Genomic DNA, 18,564 nt, shown 5'->3' on the forward strand with positions numbered 1-18,564 from the left:
TGTGTATTGCTACTCCCCACCTGAGCCTGGGTACCAATATTCCTCCTATACTGAAATTCCCCGTATGCTCGCCATCCCTTAGTGTGACCGTTCTAAATGCAGATAACTCCACAACATATGTGTTACAAATTATAGCCACACAAAAGTATGTTCTTATGCATGCATAAAACATACCGCTTCATAAAGGGTACATACTAAAGTCCTGGAATGAATGAATAAGAAAAATTACCTGGCTCAGCTTATTTTTCTGCCTCATGTCAAATTACAGCCCAGTTGTGAATTGGGAAAAGAATTAATTTTCAATAAATGGTTGATCAATTCTTTTCTGTCTTTGTAACTCCCTATACAGTAATGAATATGCATTCTATGCATTTTCCAGATAAATATCCAGCATCTTAGGGTATTTAAAATTAGATCTGTATACATTTACAGAGCAATGATTATTCTGAATTTCATCTGAGGCAATTAAAAAGCATCATGATGACATTTAAGGTGATATTTTTCTCCCCTATGTTAAATAATTATAAATAATAATAATGATTAAACAAATTATTCTGTTCCTCCCAGTCTGGATCAACCTTTAGGTTAATAATCTAAATCATTAAAATTCATCTGTCTCTCAAAGGATTGAGCAGTTAAAAAAATTGGAGGAACCTTTCTGCATAAGGGTGATTGATAATTACGAAAGCAAAGTTGTTTTGTGGGTAAAAATTGTGAAGGCTCAGCAGATTGATTGGGTTATATATTGGTCAGGTTGAGGTGATATTTTCAACAATTAAACTCAGCACAGTTTCATCAACTGACATCCTCTTTGTAGTATGATGCAGAGGTCAAGTCCAAGCCTGCTTCTTAGTAGACTGGCTCTCAGGAATTTGTGGTTCACAGCTGCAAACTCATTGTGTGACCTTAGGTCACTGATGGCCATTTTTTGAGATTATTATTTAATTACAGTGGGAGTTAGGCCCTCATATATATATTTTTTTTTTTACTTAAACTGCCTCCCTGAGTGAGATTTCTCTTGACTAAGTTCAGTCATCTAAAATCCAGCTGCCTAGACCAAGCTACTACTCAGGGAAATAACTGGTAGTGTCTATCATTTCCATCTGCTTTGAGTTGCGTTGATTTGTGTTGTATCATTTCTCTCTGCTTTAGGGTTGGTTGATTTACCCCTAGAGGTGCCTGTATCTCTTTATTTGTGATATAAAGCACTTAAACAATTAGATGAGAATTGAAACCCAACTATTAGGTGGTTACAGCTAAAAGATGAATATGACTCAAGCTGTCTCTCAGCCTCTGTAACCATGAGCACTCTTTTCGCATAGACATTGCAAAGATAATGTGGTAAAAACTCTGAAATACTGTAGCTTCTCTATTGACAAGAGCAATCTAAGATGACTACCTGAAAGGTAGATGGACTTTTCTGGACTTTACACCTCTCTGGATAATTAGAGACTTGCCTGGCCACAAAGAGCCAAGGAAGAATGGATTTCCAATGCGGGAAGGAAAGATAAGGCTTTCCCTGTGGGGTTTATTGAATTGTGAATTGCTCCACCTATTTGCAGAGTTTCTCAGAAGCAGTCTGTGTTCATCCATCTTTCCCCCCTCCCTCTGGGCTATTAAATTTCTTCCCACTCTGCTAAAACCAAGCCTTCATGTTGCCTTTATAAATTGCTTTTCTTGTTGAACGTGACTGTGCTTTGCAGGAAAACACCCCCTTCGAAGTAATCGGGACCAAACAGATACCCTGTATACAGAACACAGACTAAGGAGACTCTCCTTTAAAATGTGGGGGCCTATGGAGTTACTTCTGATTTCACTGAACACAGACTCTGGCTGTTGATAACACTCTCCTCTGGCTTTCTCTCTCCTTTCTTTCTTTTTTTTTCTTTTTCTTAAACACATTTTTATATTCCCATCTTATTTTGCTACTTAGGTCTCCTCCCACTTTCCCTCCCTCCCCTTGTCGCCTTATCTTCCTAGGTGTCCCTTGCTAAGTACGAACGCTGCAGTGCTGGTATTCCAGCTCAGATTTAAAATCCGCTGAGACGCCTTAGTCCAGCCCTAGCATCCAGTCCTTGCTTGCTGCAGCCGGGCTGACGTTCCCTGGAGAACAGCCTTGCTCAGGAAATGTAGCTATTTCCGGTCTCGGCTGCAGCCAGGAAATGAGGAGGCAGCAGTGAAGATATTTTTTGAATTTGACGGGATTTTTTCTTACTTTGTAGCACAGAATGCTCAGGCCAGCCAGTCCTGCAGCGGAGGGTGTATTGAAACCCTTGGCCCAGGAAGGCAGCGTTTGAATTTCGGTTTGTGTTAGACCCAGGTTCAGATTAAAGCTTGGGATTTGAAAGCAGTGAAATGTGAGCGAATGATCCAAAGATTTGAAGCCAAAATAGTAAACATGACCTCAGAAAGCATTTCTGCTTTCTGTTGCTGATGTTCTTGTTTGCTTGTTTGTTTGATTTTAGCTTACTTGTTGGTTTTTTGGTTTTGGGGGGCTTTTTGTTTGTTTGTTTGGTTGGTTGGTTTTTTGGTTTGGTTTTTTTTTGACACAGAATTAAATAATTTAAAGTCTCTTCAGAATCCAGAGCAGTGCCTTTTGGGTGCTGCTCGTGTAGAAATTCCCATCTGCTTCCACCTCAATGAAAAGGGTTTCAGATCCCACACTCTAATATTGGCCCACTTCTACGTTAATTTTAAATAGACTTTCTTAAAATTAATCTCATGAGAATGTAAAGCAGTCAAGGGTACTTTAGTTTTAATGGAAAATGTGTGGCTAATCCCCTAGATTGTTTTAAAAATCTCGTTCTTATTAGTGTGAATATCCTGTAGATTTCTACTGCAAGTAGTGGTTAAAACACTGAAAATAAGCATTTCCAGTGAAAATGAAAAAATACTAATGGTAATCCTTTAGTGAACTCAGGTGGCATTTTAGAATTATGTTATTTTTAGAGCTAAATGGAAGATAATTCTTGCAAAGGATTTCAAATTTAGCTATTTTCAGAAACAGGCCCATACTTTGAAATTCTCTTGAGGAAGCTTTTCCTCTACCTGTCCCTCTCCTCCTTCAGAAAAAATACATTCGAACAGAATTTACCATTTCATCAAAATATTTACTATTTTAAAAAATATAATATGTATTCACCATAGATGGATTTAAAAGATTCTATGTCAATATTGAATTTTTCTTTAATATATGAAAATATGATAGTAAAGCTAGTAAATGTCAAAGCAAAAAGTTATTTCTAATGAGAAATAAAACATTTGTTCTGAAATTTTTGAATGGATAGTTTTACAGGATTTAAAGGTTTTTCCTAGTTTATTCAACGCAAAAACGCTGTTGCAGCATTAGCCTGATTTTTCCCAGGGTGTTTCAATCACGGTTCCCTTGAAGCTTCTGTGATTAGGGATAAAACATTAGCTACGTTTGTTAGCACATTATGTTTCGTTAGTGCTTCAGAACCGGAGTCACAAACTATGGGCCAAAATCCTGCCATCACCTTACAAACGCAAACAAGAACTGGCCTCTGCCCTAAGTGTGTGTATTACAAGAGTGCCTACAGCAAACATTTCCCAACGGAGGAATGCACGACAGCAGCCACATATGCAGCCCAAAGGGGTCAAATACGTATCTGTGCAGCCCCTGGTGCCACAGCCACAGGCAGCTGCAGTGTTTAGGGCATAGCGATGTACGTTTGAAACTCTAACACGGGGGGTCCAAGCTGGATTGGTGCCTTTGTGTGCTAGGGGTGGTACAGATACTTGGCATTTTTACTGTGTCCCAGGGCGTTTGCTCTAAATCTGTGACTTGCTGTGATGCTCTGGTATTGCCTGCCATGTTGTGTTTTGCTTTCCACAGGTATGTCTGTGTTTAGGTTGGTGAAGCGAGTTGGGTGTCCTCTTGGTGCGGCTCTGTTGCTCAAAGAGCAGTGAAGCCTGCAGACTGTAGGTCTGAACAGACAAAAGGGAGGGAGAAAAGGGGGGAGTGACTTGCTTGCAGTCATCCAGAAGGAAAACATAAATCTTCTGACCTGCAATACAATGCTTGTTCCCTTAGCACCCACTGCCTCACAAGCGATGTCCCAGAGCTTTACGTATGTGATAGTCCCACTGAGTTCAATTGTGGCTAAGGAAACACAAATATTGTTACTCACATGTGGAGAGTTGCTCATGTACTAATCAGATGAAGAACAGAGATATCCATCTCAGCCCTATTAACTTCATCACACAATTCATCATTGAAGTGGATAACTGAAGGCTCAATTAGGCACTTGTGATTTTGGCTAGTGCCTGCAGAATAGTGTCCCGTTGTATAATTTTGTTTGGTTTTGGTTTTATATAGTAAAGCACAAATAACATTTACTCATGAGACAGACTAGGGACACACTGCCAGAAATAGAGGCTCCCGACAATTATACAGGATGTTGCTGTGGTGTTATCATATGATTCATCCACTATGAGTATGAACAATTGTTAACCTCAAGACACTCTCACTTTCACGCCCTCTGACACACATACCACTGAGGACAAATATCCTCACGATGAGTAAAACATTAGGACTAGGATTTTAACTCGTAAGGGCCAGTTCATTTCAGGTTCATATGTTAAGCCTTAGCTTTGCTGTCCAGTCCTTGAGCATGGGGATTATAAGGAGGATCTTCCGTAAGCAGTATGATGTGCTTGCTTAGTTAATCCTTTTTGGATGCTGATTGACCATAGTAATGGCTGTGGACAGAGACTATCAAAATGGTCCATCGTAAAAGCCACTGAAATCAATTACAAAGTGAATAAATTTGGCACAGATGGTCTGATACAACTGAGCTGAATGCAGGAGGGAGTTATATTGAGGAACGTATCCAGTAAAGCTGGAAGAAACACGGCCAAAGGCATTCAGGCGCTTGCAAGAGTGTCGTTCTTGTGAAAAACTGTGCAGGCTTTGCTTGAACGTAAGCTTGGTGGTTATAAATTGATAGAGCAATAGCAGCTTGTATCAGCTGGGCAGCTGGACTATGAGACCTGTAGTTGAAAACTTGCATGTCCTGAAGTCCTCTACCATGGATAACAGCTGGATAACGGATGAGCTTCTATGCAACCCCTTCTATTGTAAGCGTTTTGTTATCTTATGTACCATAATGCTTATCTTTGCCATAAATGGTTGAGGGCCACCACTGGGTGTGCCTTTTTGCAATTCTTTTTGTTTAATTGAATTTAATTTAATTCTGGACTCTCCTTTCAGAACTTGGCTCAGGCACTTGCTGTTGGTCAGCCATCTTTTGCCAGCTATTTTGCCTTGCAAAGTCGCATCACTAGATGGCAGTGTAATGGCAAAAACCTGCCCTGCCTGTACTGCCAGGGAGAAAAGTCAAATTTCACCTGAAAAAGTGGATGAAATTTAAAATTTGAATGCAAAACAACCAGACCTTAAAATGCCTCTTCAGCCTCCTTAAATTCCCATAATAGTCTCTGTAAAGACCTAGGACAAGGTCTTCATTTATGACCCAATGGCATAGGAGCTACACCAATTTATGCCACCCACAGATTTGGCCCACAGAGCTCACATGAATATCACAACCATACCGGTGATTTGCAAGTATATGATATTAGGTCAGGAAATTTGGGTAAGGTTTAAAATGCAGAAACAGTAAAGCAAACAAACATGATATTTTTCTTCAAAACTAAGCTTTCCTCACTCTTCAGGTTTTGCTCACGTTTCCCCACAGGATAATGTTTTGAATTGCTTTGCAGTCCCAGACTTTGTGGTGCAATAAATTAAGCTACAGGTCATCTCATTTCGGTTCTCTTGAAATAAAAAGGCTCTGCAGCATTCAATCCCATTTCGTGGCCCAAAGGGGAATTTAAGTGTGCACAGGTATTGGTTTGGTTTTCTGTAGGGAGGATTGCATGTAATTGAAGCATATGGAGTACGTGCGTTCGTGTATGTTTTCTTAGGTCTGGATTAACGCCCTCATTTATGACCAAGATTTTAGCAAGGAGGAAAATGTCACAGTATAGAAAAATAAACAGGGTAAAAATAAATGGCAGAAAGACAGTCTTCACCACGCTAAACATCGTCCTTTTTGGACGTCATGAAGACAGCTGTTGGCTGAGAGTGAGATCTGAAGGTCTTTGTTAGGAAACGTTATTGCTGAGATTTTCACTGTTTGGATTTCCTGTTTTCCTCACTTCTGAACCCTTTAGCTTTTGTAATCTAAGCAGGGTCAGGTCTGGTCATCCGTGGGGAAACAGACTGACTGAACAACAAGGCTATGTACTGCAAGAACAGTGCTGGGAGTCAGTAGGTGAACGGCTGGGTAGGTTATGGAGGCAGCCAGGATCCTCATCAGAGTCTGCTCTGACCTTCTGTGTAATGCTGGCCATAAGACTTCCCTGTCTGAACTGCATCTGTCTAGATAAAAAATATCTATCCTTGATTTTAAAACATTGAGTGATGGGAAACCACCCACTGTCCTTCACAAGCGCTTCCAGGGGTTAATTGCCTTTGGCTGTTAAAAATGAGTGTCTTATTTTTCGTCAGAATCTACTTAGCTTTAATTTTCTTGTCATTGCATTTGGTTATACCCCTATCTGTAGACAGAAGACTCTTGTGAAAAGTTTTTGTAGAAGTCTTTGATGCCCAGATATGATATGCTCCAAAAGATGCTCCAAGAGCCATCATCTTCCAGATAAGATGTGAAAGTCAGATTGGAAACATTTGATCTCTCTCAAAAACCGTACTTTTAAAAGAATGTGCCAAAATACATTCAGGTTTCACTATGCACAAGCTCTCCCTCCAGTATCAATGTCATAAAATGCTTTTAACAGCCCTGGTGGTGATCTCCATGCATGCATGTGCCTTTGTATCACCATTGGCTGGACATGGTGATATTTTTCCCTGCAATAGCTAAACCAAAGTTAGCCCTAGAAGGAATAAAATTAAAACAATGTAAAGGTGCGTGATTGAAAATAGAGAGAGAGAGGTTGAAAAGTCCCACCCACTGTGTCCACACTTGGTGGCAAGTCATATAACTGTACCAGCATAGTTGAAGGGATATAATCCTATTGTGGTAGGTGCTGTTAATGTTATTGTGTAATATTATTTGTCACTGTTTGGTACTTAACAGTTACTCTAAGTAAAGTGATTAAGCACTGTACAACATGGCTGTGTATCAGGTTTTCTGTAGGGGTAAATCAGTGCTGTCTGTCAGTGCAGTTCTTTGTGCAGAATCTGCAGGAAAGACTGCCATGGTGTACTGAGCTCAGTTTTCCTCCTGCACATGTATTTGGTACAAGCTAAACTTGGTCCTGTCTCACGATCCCTGGAGTATGACCAGGAATTCTGCTTAGTACCATCTCTGCCTCTTAGCATCCCTCTTTTCCTTTCCACCACTCAGTTTCTTACTCCAAACACTGATTTTCACCAGCGAATAGGTTAGATCTGCTCTAGAAAGCGGTCTTCACAAGGCTAATGTTTTTCCTTCGCTTCCTAATTATGCATGGCCCATTTTCTCACAGTTATACGTTGGCTTTTCTCAGCGTTATGGCACAGCTTATCCATGTTTTTGAGTTCTTTTGTGATAGTAAGATCCTTCCAGCTGCAACTGTAATTAAGTTCAACTTTTTTGAAGGACAGCTGGTAAGACTTTCACAGGGTGGCATTTAATGGTTGGATTTGTCCCCAAACGTTCACGAAATATCTTGGTTTTCACCTTCAAATTCATAGGTATAGGGGATGCCATGCAGACGTTTAGAACTTGATTCTCTTCTCGCTTATGGTGCTGTCCTGAAGAAAGGCAAAGAAGTTACCTGGGTTATATCAGGCTAATTCATGTGTTTGTAAGAAGACAATTGGGTTCTTGGGTTGCTGGATGGATAGTATGCAGTTTCGGTCAAGTTGTTAGGTGTCTGAAGGTGTCAGGGCTATTCTGCAAATTGAACTACGATGTGGAGCAAGGAAACCCAGGGTCCTGCTGTGGTACCTTTCTGCCGTTTTCCCAGTGTACATGCCTGAGCGGGGCAGTGTGCCCCATCTCTCCTTCTCCAGAGCAGGTGGACTGGACAGTGGCTCCAGTTCTCCCACTCACAGACCCTCCCAGCAGTGTTGCTGCAACAGGACGTTGTGATTTACAAGGACCGGCCAGCAGGAAATTCCTACCTCCGCCCCCCGGAGAAAGGAGGAAGCAGGAGAAGGATCGTGACTCAGAGTCATGCCTGAGTCACTGCATACGCGGTTCCTGGGGTGGTGCTCAGCTTGCACCCGCCGTTATCCTGACCCTGCGTGCAGTCCCGGTCACCATCCCCTAAAGTGCAGCTGGAATTAACTTGCACTCCTGCATTGATGCCTGGAGTTATTTAAGGGGGAAAATGAGAAGCTGCATGTAGAAAAAGACCTGATTCAATTAATGCTATTCTTTAATACATGAATAAACAACTTATGGCAGGTGCCTGGCAGCTTATGATAATCAAGGGGGTATTTACTGGAGATCAGAAAACATACTTAGTTGAACAAGTCTCTCTTCTGTCTTTGGCTTACCACAGACTTGCTGAAATTGGAGGGGGTCATTTGCTGTCTAGTCACAGATAATAAATCAAAGGGCTGAAGAAATTGCAGGAGAAAGGGCATGAACTGACCAAACATTTAGCTTATTGTAGTAAGCATCAGCCCAGCCAAAGTGAAACTTTCCCAGCAAATTTTCACTTTTCTCAAATCCAGTTATTCCCTGTAGGCAGCTGAGTTGTCTAAGTAAATAGAGGTCACTTTACCTTGACTAAACAATGACTTTGCTATAGTCGGTGCCAGCTATGTAGCAGTTACAAAATGTACTTTAAAGGCTTGTTGGTAGCAAGCTGCCAGGGTGAATGAACCAGTCAGTCTGGTCTACTTTGGGCAGGATTTAGGATGCTTAGTTAGATGAAGCTGTGGTCGGATCAGCTGATCCCGTTCTTTGAGTGGGGATATAGTATGCAAACGAACAGACGTGTATAAGGAGGAAGCAGACAGGAGCTGGGGGAGTGGAGAAAGGATGATTTTCCTCTGATGTCAAAAATCCCATCATTCAGTGCTCGCAGTGAAAAAGACAAGAGGAGAAGAATGTGGAGAGAGGGAGAGAGGGAGAAGAAATGAAGGGAAAGGACACACTCATTTTTCTCCCTAATTCTGTAGGCTAACATTGTCCACCCTAATAGGACGGAGAAATGAGCCTGATCCCGAGTGCCAAGTTCTGAACAGCCTTCCAAGCCCCGGGGATTGTTCACAACCCCATCCCGATCTGGACTTGGTTAGTACTGTCTTGATATGAATAATCAGGTAGATAAAAATTGTCAAGAAACTTACGGCAGTTTCCTCAGAGCTCTCTTTGTGTTATCTTTTATTTCTGGCATTTTAATTTTGTGATCATTGTCTGTGTTTGTCAGAGGTGGTAGATATCCAGCTCTCCCAGGATTTCTGCAGTGGTGTGAGAAAGGACCAGAGCTGGCTGTCAGTGAATTAGATCGAGCACCAGACGCAGGAGAGCTGGAGTTGCCTGGAGGTCTGTCCAGGTTGCTAATTCTTCCTTCCGAGGGGCTGATTTCACAAGGTGCCAGATTTGTCCTTCGTCCATTTTGCTGTCTGCCGTTGCCTGTAATTAGTTTCTTAACTGAAAAAGCTTTCTCAACTGGAAAAAAAAGAAAAAGGGAAAGAAAAAAAAGCCAAAAAACAACCCCACACATTTTTGGCAATGGGTTGTTTTTCTAAGCAATTAATTAAGCGCTGATTTTAAAAGAATTTGAATCCTCCTTCCACTCTGTGTCAAGCATGGATTTTGTATTAATCACTTCACTACTTTCTGACTGAGTAAGGACTGAAAAAGATGCATAGAGTAAAAATTTCCTCAGGAAATGAATCAGACAAGGAACCTATGCCTCATCTTGCCTCCTACAAATGAAGAAAGAGAGGATTTTGTCAATGGTGGGTCAGTTTACAAATGCGTCCTTTGCAGTGTGAGTCATAAGTAGTGATACATTTCACAGCAATGCAACCACAGATGCAGTTTAAATCCAGGACTGAATGCCAGCTAAAGATAAATAGAAATGAATCTTCCTGCCCGTAATAGTAATGAGAATGAAAATGCAACCTGTCAGACCTGCTTGCATGTCAGCCAGCTCTTGCTGCTTTTTTAACCAGTGTCGAAATTCTCGCTTACTTTAATGGGAGCAGAATAATCCCTCGGGACATGGTCTTGTGATTTTCATTTGCTGATAAGCAAGGAAGAGATGTGGATTTTTACAAGATGGAGCTGGTAGAGTACCTGCCCTGCCGTGAGCACCTTTAGCTTACTGCATTGGAGTCTTAAGGAGAAGTGACAGCATTTCAGTACAGTCTCCAGTCAAATGTGAATGCTCCCAGGTGGGTATCACCTCATTGCAGGGAGGTGATAAAGGAATTGGGAGCAGGTGCGAAGCAGTGCTGTCTCTGGAGCTGGCTGCGATGTGTTACTAGTTTTGAGATTTCCAAAATGCTGGACAAATATTTATTTTTTTTCCAAAAGCGCCAGCCTTTGTTAGTGTTATAGCTGTTAAGAGATGTGTAAAAACTGTTGTCATGAAACTACCATCAAGATTTGTTGTTGTTGTTTTTGTTGTGGGTGAGAGAATGAAATTTAGCAGAAAATCTGAGCTGAAATACAGAAATTTTAATAGTTTTCACTGCTGCCGCTTTCCCCAGCATTTCCTGAGACTAACCCTTGTAAGTGTGTTAGTCCTCATGTTTTTGTTTTTCTTTACTGAGTTTCCTGTAGTCATCTCTAGCTTGCCAGGCTTTAAAAATGTTAGGCAAGAGATCAGACATGGATCAGATATTTAGTGGGTCTGCCAAAGTCAATGGCGCTATCACAATTTATTACTGGCCAAGATCCATCCATTGGTGTCCTAAAGTGTGATAAGATGAATAGCTGAGATGATGCAGGTCTTTCTGTTAAAGATAATGGCCATCCTTGGAAAGATCTTTATATTAAACAAGTTCATAGACACAGATTGTAGTATATTTATTTATTAGTGTATGTGCAGTCTTTCAGTCTCTAAGCTCAAAGACCATCACAGTTTGCAAATATCAGCATGTTCCTTTGTAAAAGTGCTAACACTGGGGCAGCACCAAAAGGTTCGAAATGGGATGGAGAATGGCAGACCTGGAGTCAAATTTAAATTTTCTAAGTCAGTGGCCAGCACTTTAACCATAAGATCAGTCCTCTTCTCTTTAGGGTTAAACGTTTCCACTTACAAAAAGAGCCAGAGGCTCTTGATTATCCATGCAAAACAGGCCAGGGCTTTGATTTGTAAGGTTTTCTCTGACACACTTTTAAATGGATGAAGCTCAATTTAGATTCCAGAAGAAAATCTAAATTTGATGGTTGAGACATATACCTACTTTTCTCTCTTATCCTGAGGCACCATTCTCCACCCTTCCCCTTTCCTCGTCAAAAAATGATACTGCCTAATGCTTTGAACCAAGAAAGCATATTTCAAGATCAGTGTGGAACAATTAAACCAATGATCTGTACGCTTCAAGGAGAAAACTGAGCTGCAGTAGCTCTGCTTTGACAGGTCTTTGGAGGATTTCAAGGAAGTTACACCCACTTCATTCATGATAATCGGCTGTTTAACGCAGAGCAGCTCAGTGTTATGAATGAAAGGGAGCATGTTTTGGCTTGCAGAACAACTCACAAATCTAATGCTTCACTCGTCAAATAACCAGCCACATTAAAAAAAAAGAAATCTGACTTCATTCTTGAAATGAAATTAATGAATGCAAGATTCAGTGAAAAAAAAAAACCCTGACACCTAAAACTGCATCCTCTCTTTCTTTAGAGATCCAGCAACATTTTACCCCTCCTTACTGTGGATTTGTGAGTCATTGTGGCTGGACAAGTTGGGGGAAAAAGCGCAACCTCTGAACGGACTTTGATGCAGGTCTTGGCGGGTTTTGTGCGTTAGATCAGAACATGCTGAACTGCTGGATTTCATATCATTTTGGTGGCAAAAGGGAAACAGAAGGAAAGAGAATATTAGGGATAGTATATGGATCTACAGAAGTAATAAGTTTTCATTTGGTAGGGGCTCTCTGAGAAGCTGTGGGCTCTATGCTGTGCCTAAGTAGCCCTGCTGATGAGAAATACATTGATTCTTGCTTATTGAACCTGGCTTGGTGGAATACCACGATTTCCCTAGGTGTCGCATGGCTGCTGGAGCTGCCCTGTATCAGGTGCTTTCATGCCTTCTGGCAGCACAGGGTTTATAGACTCTAGAGAGTCTTGGATGATAGTAGGACTCCTGGGAAGTCATTGTAGGAAAACGTAGTTTAGGATATCTTGAATTAAAGGCAGGAGCAAAGATAGTTTAAGGCTGTCTTTCTACCTTTCCTTATTCACAGTTCATTTGGTAATAAAATGGCTTTCTGGAGGAGCAAAGTGCACATCCATCCTACTGACTCCTTTACCAGGCAGTGATTTGCCTGTGCCTGGGCAGGAAGGAGCAGAATTACTTTGATCAAATAAACACCCAGAGGTGGTTTCAAAACGTTTGACGTGGAACTGAACTGAATGTTTTTTAATTGTAGTTTTGGAAGAAATGTGTATAATGATTTTCCTTGCTTGTTCTCATCTTGGTTTGGGGTAAAAGTGCCAGATGTAATATTTTTCTTTTTAGCAGCATTTTACAAAGCATTAATTGTTTTCAACATTTTTCTTCTGAGGGGAATGTATCATCGGGATTATCTGAGAAATACATGGTGATATAGGTTGATTAAGTGATTTTACCAAGAACGGGTCAATGGTAGAGGCTAGGATTAACTATCTAATCCAAAAACCATTACAGCAGATCTGGCTTTTGAGCCCAAGAGCATCAAAGCATCTCTCTCCATCTTAGTGCCTAGATAACTTCCAGGTCCATAGTACTCAAGCTCCCCCCAGCACTGCATCACCATAAGCTAGAGCAGTGCTTTCTGTCTTACCTTAATAGATGGGGAGCTGATGCACCAGAAGAGTACATGGCTTTCCCAAGATTTCAGAGAAAGTCTGTAGCAGAGGTATTTTGGCTTGGATGGGCTTTGGATCCGTTTGACTTGAGGTTGCCAGTTTATGGTCCAGTGTAATAATTAGTAATGCTATCAAAAATCAACAGCAATACAAAACAATAGGAAATCCCTGGAGCAGCTTAAAAATTAAGGCCTAGGTTTCCCACACTTTAATGTTAATTAGGCGAATAAATGATTTTTCAAGAAGTTTAGGAGAGTGTAACATCCCTTTTGGTGTCTTCTGTGCTGTCATTGCTGTATCATATGGACAGAGGTGTTGAGAGACCTCTTTTGCTTCTGCAAAAATCCCAGAAAATCGTAACAGAACAAACAAGAACCTAACTGACTTTTCATTATGCATACAGAGCAAGAGGCAGAGAAGGCACAGTTCAGCTGTAGGTAGAGGAATCATGGGAGAACCATGCATTCCTTAATATTCAAATTGATGCATACATTGAACATTATGTATGTATTTCTGGAACTGACCTCTCTCTGAAAAAGTGAGTTTTACTCAAAAGGAAGTTAAACAAAATCAATTGGAGAAAAGTCAATGCCATGTGAGGATCTTTCATCTTTGTTCAGCAGCTGAGAGACTCTGATGGAGGGTGGGAAAACAATTTTTCTCATCCTTTTTACACAAAAATAATTCCCAGAACAATATTCAGCTAAACCCAGGATCTCGCTAAAGCCCTTTCCACTTAGCAGTATAAAAAAAGGGCAGGTTGGCTGTAATCCCCTGCCTTGTGCCCTGCAGGGGAAAATGGCCGAAGGTAGAGCAAGGCAAAGGTGGGTTGGATGGTGCCTAGGAAGGGAAGGAGTGTGGGGAATCACTTCTTCATCTGCTGCGTACAATAAACTAATGTCTGTCTTTCTTTTCTACTCTATAGAACTGTGTTTGGGGAAATCAAGAACTCAACAGATCCTTTTTTATTGCCACTCATTTTCAGGGTGAGTGAATTCTCTCGTCTTCACTACTGCTGTCATGTCCTGTGCAGCTAAGAAGTGTGACTTAAGGTTCAGAGGAAAATCTCTCTTTTTTTAATCTTTGCACTGATAACACTGAGCTTAATTTAGCAGCAGTGAGGCAGAACATTTGGATTTTGTCATCCATTTCCAAAACTATTGTTGGCTTCTTATTTCTTTGTTCACCCCCTACTGCTCGTTTTAGATTTACATTTTATTGTAGGTGCCAAAAGATAAGTTAATGCCAACTTGATGATTAATTAACTAATACTTTCCTCTGCCCTAAGATGGAAAGCCTTTATCTAAGAAACCTATTAATTATTATTTTATTTATTACTGCATGGGTACATCTAAATGGATTTGAGTTCTGCCCTCCTGAGAGATTTGGGTAAGAGTTTATAGTAACAGGATGATGGAAAGCCAAAGGAACCTTAAACTTGTTATCAGAAAGCATGTCTTAATGTTGGGATAATGTTGATCTATATTTTGCAAGCCCCAAGCAATATCACAGTCTCATAGTCAAAAGTGACTGGTAATAGGCAGTTCTGAGGCTTTCCAGCATGCTTGGAAATGCAAAAATCAATGAAAAGCTTGATTTTCAAGAGGCTGTGAGAATTGCTCAGGTGTTCTTAAGGTATCTCAGCCTAGTTGCACAAGCTTAAAAAGAAGTTGCAGAAAAAGCACGCCTGGGAGACTTCCAGCCTATCTGACCTATGCCACGAAGGTCTCTTATGTAGCTCTGCAGAAGTTAGCAGGAGCCTCTGCACTGCTAGTAGTGGTACATGTCCCTTCTTCCGTGAGCTGGTAACTGGCTGCAAACATCTCATCTCAAGTTAGTGTCTTTCCAGCAGGAGATTTGGAATTCAAGATGGAGTTCAGAACGGACTCTCATTGTGGGAATAGTTATTCAAAGTGCCATAAAAGCATAGCATTAATACAAGACCATAGATGTGAATAGGTTTAATTGAATAAATGAAAAGAAAGGAAGAAAATTGAGTTGAACAATGGTAATAAATTTATTGGTGGTGAGATTGGTTACCTCATTCTCTTGAAATTATGATTAGACAGTAGGAATGAGGTAACTGCGTACTTTATGGAACTTCTGAGAATCTTGCCTATGGGCAAAAATTAATGCTGTGGAAGTGAGAAGTATTATACATCCCAGGTAAAATTCCCACCATGAAGAAATGGTAGGACACCACGTAATAGCCAGTGCTTAAGACTTACAGGAGCACTGTACATAAAGATGAATTCACCAATCAATCCATTTATAAAGGGCTTCACCTTTGGAGATTTGAAATACCTCTCTGCATTGAGATTCATCTCTCTTTACTTCTCTACTTATGTATGTTCTAAAAGATATAACACATGTCTAATTGATGTCCCCAAGTGCTATTGCAGATTAAATATTGAATGCACATATGCCTACTGTGTAACATAGTGAATAACACATATGGGTGTAGATAGCATGATAATATGGCTTGCGAACTGATGAATAACGTGTGTGCATGCTTATATAATAAGTGTACCAGCTTTGTTCTGCTACTGTTGAATTCTGGGTCCAAATGCCTTTTGCTTTTATTAAGCCCTGTGCATGAATATGTTGACACCTGTTAATCTGCTGAATTCATTGGCGCCTAAATTAGAAGCATACCGAGTCTTCAGAAGTCTTATAACTACCCTTGACTTCAGTGGGATTAATCTGTTCCTGGATTGTGTGAATAATGGGCTATTTTTAGGGGGGAGGAGTAAGGGAGATTAGTGGCAGAGTCAGGAAGTTAAGGGAGAAAAGTCTACATTTTCCCTGCTGCCCTAAAAGAGAATCTTTTACCCCCACCCCCCCCCATTTTTTCCTCATGCTTAACATAATATGTTTGCCTTGAGCTTTCACAAAGCAAAATGCAGAGCTTTAAAGGCTGGATTTGATAAGATGAAGGAAGAGTGGTAGGCAGCAGCAGCAGTCGTAGCAGCATCTTCTTTTCATCAAGCATGTCAGGAGTTCGTGCGGTCACCTCAGATGTGGGACACCCCGGTTCGATTACCTCCCCTACCTTTAGGAAATTTGAACCGCATCCAGCTTGCAGGAATGTGTGTTAAACTCCAGACTACATTAAGGCTGTTCCAGTTTGCATGAATAGCTAAGTATTGACAGAGGCAATGTCTTAAGGTGGGTATTCACCTTCCTACCTCCTCCAGTGACTGTACTAACTATTTGACTAGTGAATTGTTTTATTTCAGTAACTGTTTATATTAAGATTACGGATTTGAGGACTGTTTGTGCGTTTTAATTGCTGACTATTTAATGCAGAACATATACGTAGTCCTTGAAGCAGGGATGGGATCCCAGGTTTCCCCTTTGCCAGGTGAGTGCCGCAGGCAGCACATCAGGGAGCTGTGCTCCATCTTTCAGTGCACTGAATCTTTCCATCTTTTTTCCACAACTTTAGCAGGAAGCGCAGTGAGTCCTGCCACTAGAAAGCAGCTGACAGCCAGCTGGTTAAGGCTCTGACCTCTAAAGGTTGGAGAGCCTGGACGAGCGACATGGTCTTCTCTATTTCCTCGGTCTTTTCACCACCGGTCTTCTGCAGAAATGGAGGATGGTGTGATCTTTGCATGTAATTGGCCATGGTCATTGCATTTTATGCAGGGCCTGAGTGGGACGTGCATGGCAGCAAACTGGGTAGTTAAGACTTGAATCTGATACTTTGAGAATCACTCACTTGGGCACCTCAGATCCCCAGAGTTCTGTGTAAGGAATCTGAGTCATTTTGTGGAATGAGCCTGAGACCACCAGGGCAGATTTATCACAGTATGAATTTTACCTGTGAGATTTGTAGCCCCTGTGAAGTTTTCATGGGCCTCTTTGCAAGCTGCAGCAATGGTGGGGGCAGGATACTGGTAGCAGCTATTCCCTCCCTTACAAATCTAAAGGGAATTCCCAGTAGATACAAAACAGCTCTAGGATCATTTGTGGAGCAGTTTCCTAATTTAGAGCAGTTGCTGAATGTTTAAAAGTTATGCCAGTGGACCCATGTCCAACTCTAAATTTGGAGGGTATTAAGCCATGCCCCTGGGCTGTGTGTACTGATGGCTTAGCATATAGGGGTTCTTCTCTTGGATTATTGAGCAGCTGGCAAAAGCAGAGAGATTTTGCAGCTTAAAGCTAGTAGAGGTAACAAAAAGGAAATGTCATTTGAGGCTGAAGCTGAGGGGAAGTCACACTGATGTTTTGGATGAGCCTGTTTCTTGCACAATGCTCTCTGCTTATGAATGTTCAGGTAACTGTGGAAAGAAGTAAAAACAAAGTTAAGTCTCCACTATACAACAGAGAGAAAATAGGAACAAGGTGTCCAAAAATGTTAGAATCATCTGGTTTAGGAAGATGAATTAACTGTATCTTGCATTAATATAGCTGCTTTGTATTAAGTCCTTTCACCCATAAAATACTGTGACTGTGCTTTCTCTGTTTAAAGTTGAATGTTGTTAATACTATATATGAAAATATTGTGGAACTTGCTGAAACTTCTGAGCCCTTTCCTACACCAGTAGATGATGAGTGGAGAAGCAATGCTTGGGAGAGATTTTCCACTGTGATTGCCCAAGAAAGTTACTGTGCCGTCTTGTAGGAAGAAACATCTCTGTTAGTGTGCATTAGTCCTGTTGCATGAATACCAGTGCCTCTGTGCGGACATTATTTGGATGTTTCTAATTCACAGCAATTTGAAGCATGCTTTTTGGGGGGAAGGGGAGGTTAATCAGGGAAGGAAGGGCCTGAGGGAGAACTGCTAAGGGGTTTGCTCGAAGCATCATTGGGATGTCTTGAGCCTCACTGAAAGGATGAGTGTTAAGGCTGCCTGTCCATCCTGCTCCTAATGGAGACACCTGGCAGATAGATGAGGCTCAGTGAATGTATTCCTCCCCAGAGAGGCTTTCCTTTTTCAGAAGGGTCTTCCAGGGGGAAGAGGTGGAGATAGCAGCTTTGGGTCCTGCTGAGGTCTGTCCTAGGTCTACATGCTTTCCTAGGGACTTAACTCTCTTGTAGGAACCTGTTCTCTTTTTCTAGGTCTACGCTCTTTCCTGGGCATCTATCCTTTTCCCTAAGCCTGTGCTCTTTCCTAGAGATTTATGCTCTTTCTCTAGGCATTGTTCTTTTGCTGAGGATCAGCTGAGCAGGCTACAGTAGTATTGAGCGTCATTGTTAGTGTATTTACAACATCAGAGAGAGCAGAGTTCTACGCTGCAGTAGCTATTGAGGCACACAATTATTAGCACATTTGCAGTATCTGAGAGAGGAGGCCTGTGGCTGCAATAGCTGGACAAGACGCTCAATTATTAGCTTCTTAATGGTATCAGAGAGGAGGTTTTGAGACTGCAATAGCTATGGAAGCTCACAATTACTAGCACATTTGCAATATGAGTGAGGCAAGGCTCATGATGTTTATTATATTGCCCATCACTCTGTGTCCTGATACTGCTCAGTCATGCATGCTAGGAACAGCTTATCCATAGTGCTCAGAGAACGGTATGCCAAAATCCTCTTGTAGTCCATCAGCGAGGCT

General features: G+C 41.3%; 1 long non-coding RNA gene across 5 annotated transcripts in view; it reads left to right on the top strand.

Annotated features, from left to right (window-relative positions):
• The window catches only part of LOC148054993 (uncharacterized), a 121,198-nt gene that overhangs the window by 48,805 nt on the left and 53,829 nt on the right, over positions 1 to 18,564 (top strand). For all 5 annotated transcript variants that reach the window (XR_015706080.1, XR_015706082.1, XR_015706084.1 and 2 more), the window contains exon 7: positions 13,930 to 13,990. This is a non-coding gene — a long non-coding RNA (uncharacterized LOC148054993). The remainder of the gene's footprint in view (positions 1 to 13,929; positions 13,991 to 18,564) is intronic.

This window comes from Nipponia nippon, unplaced genomic scaffold (assembly GCF_047370975.1).
Source record: "Nipponia nippon isolate SJK-2023a ecotype South Korea unplaced genomic scaffold, ASM4737097v1 scaffold_28, whole genome shotgun sequence".
Lineage (NCBI taxonomy): Eukaryota > Metazoa > Chordata > Aves > Pelecaniformes > Threskiornithidae > Nipponia > Nipponia nippon.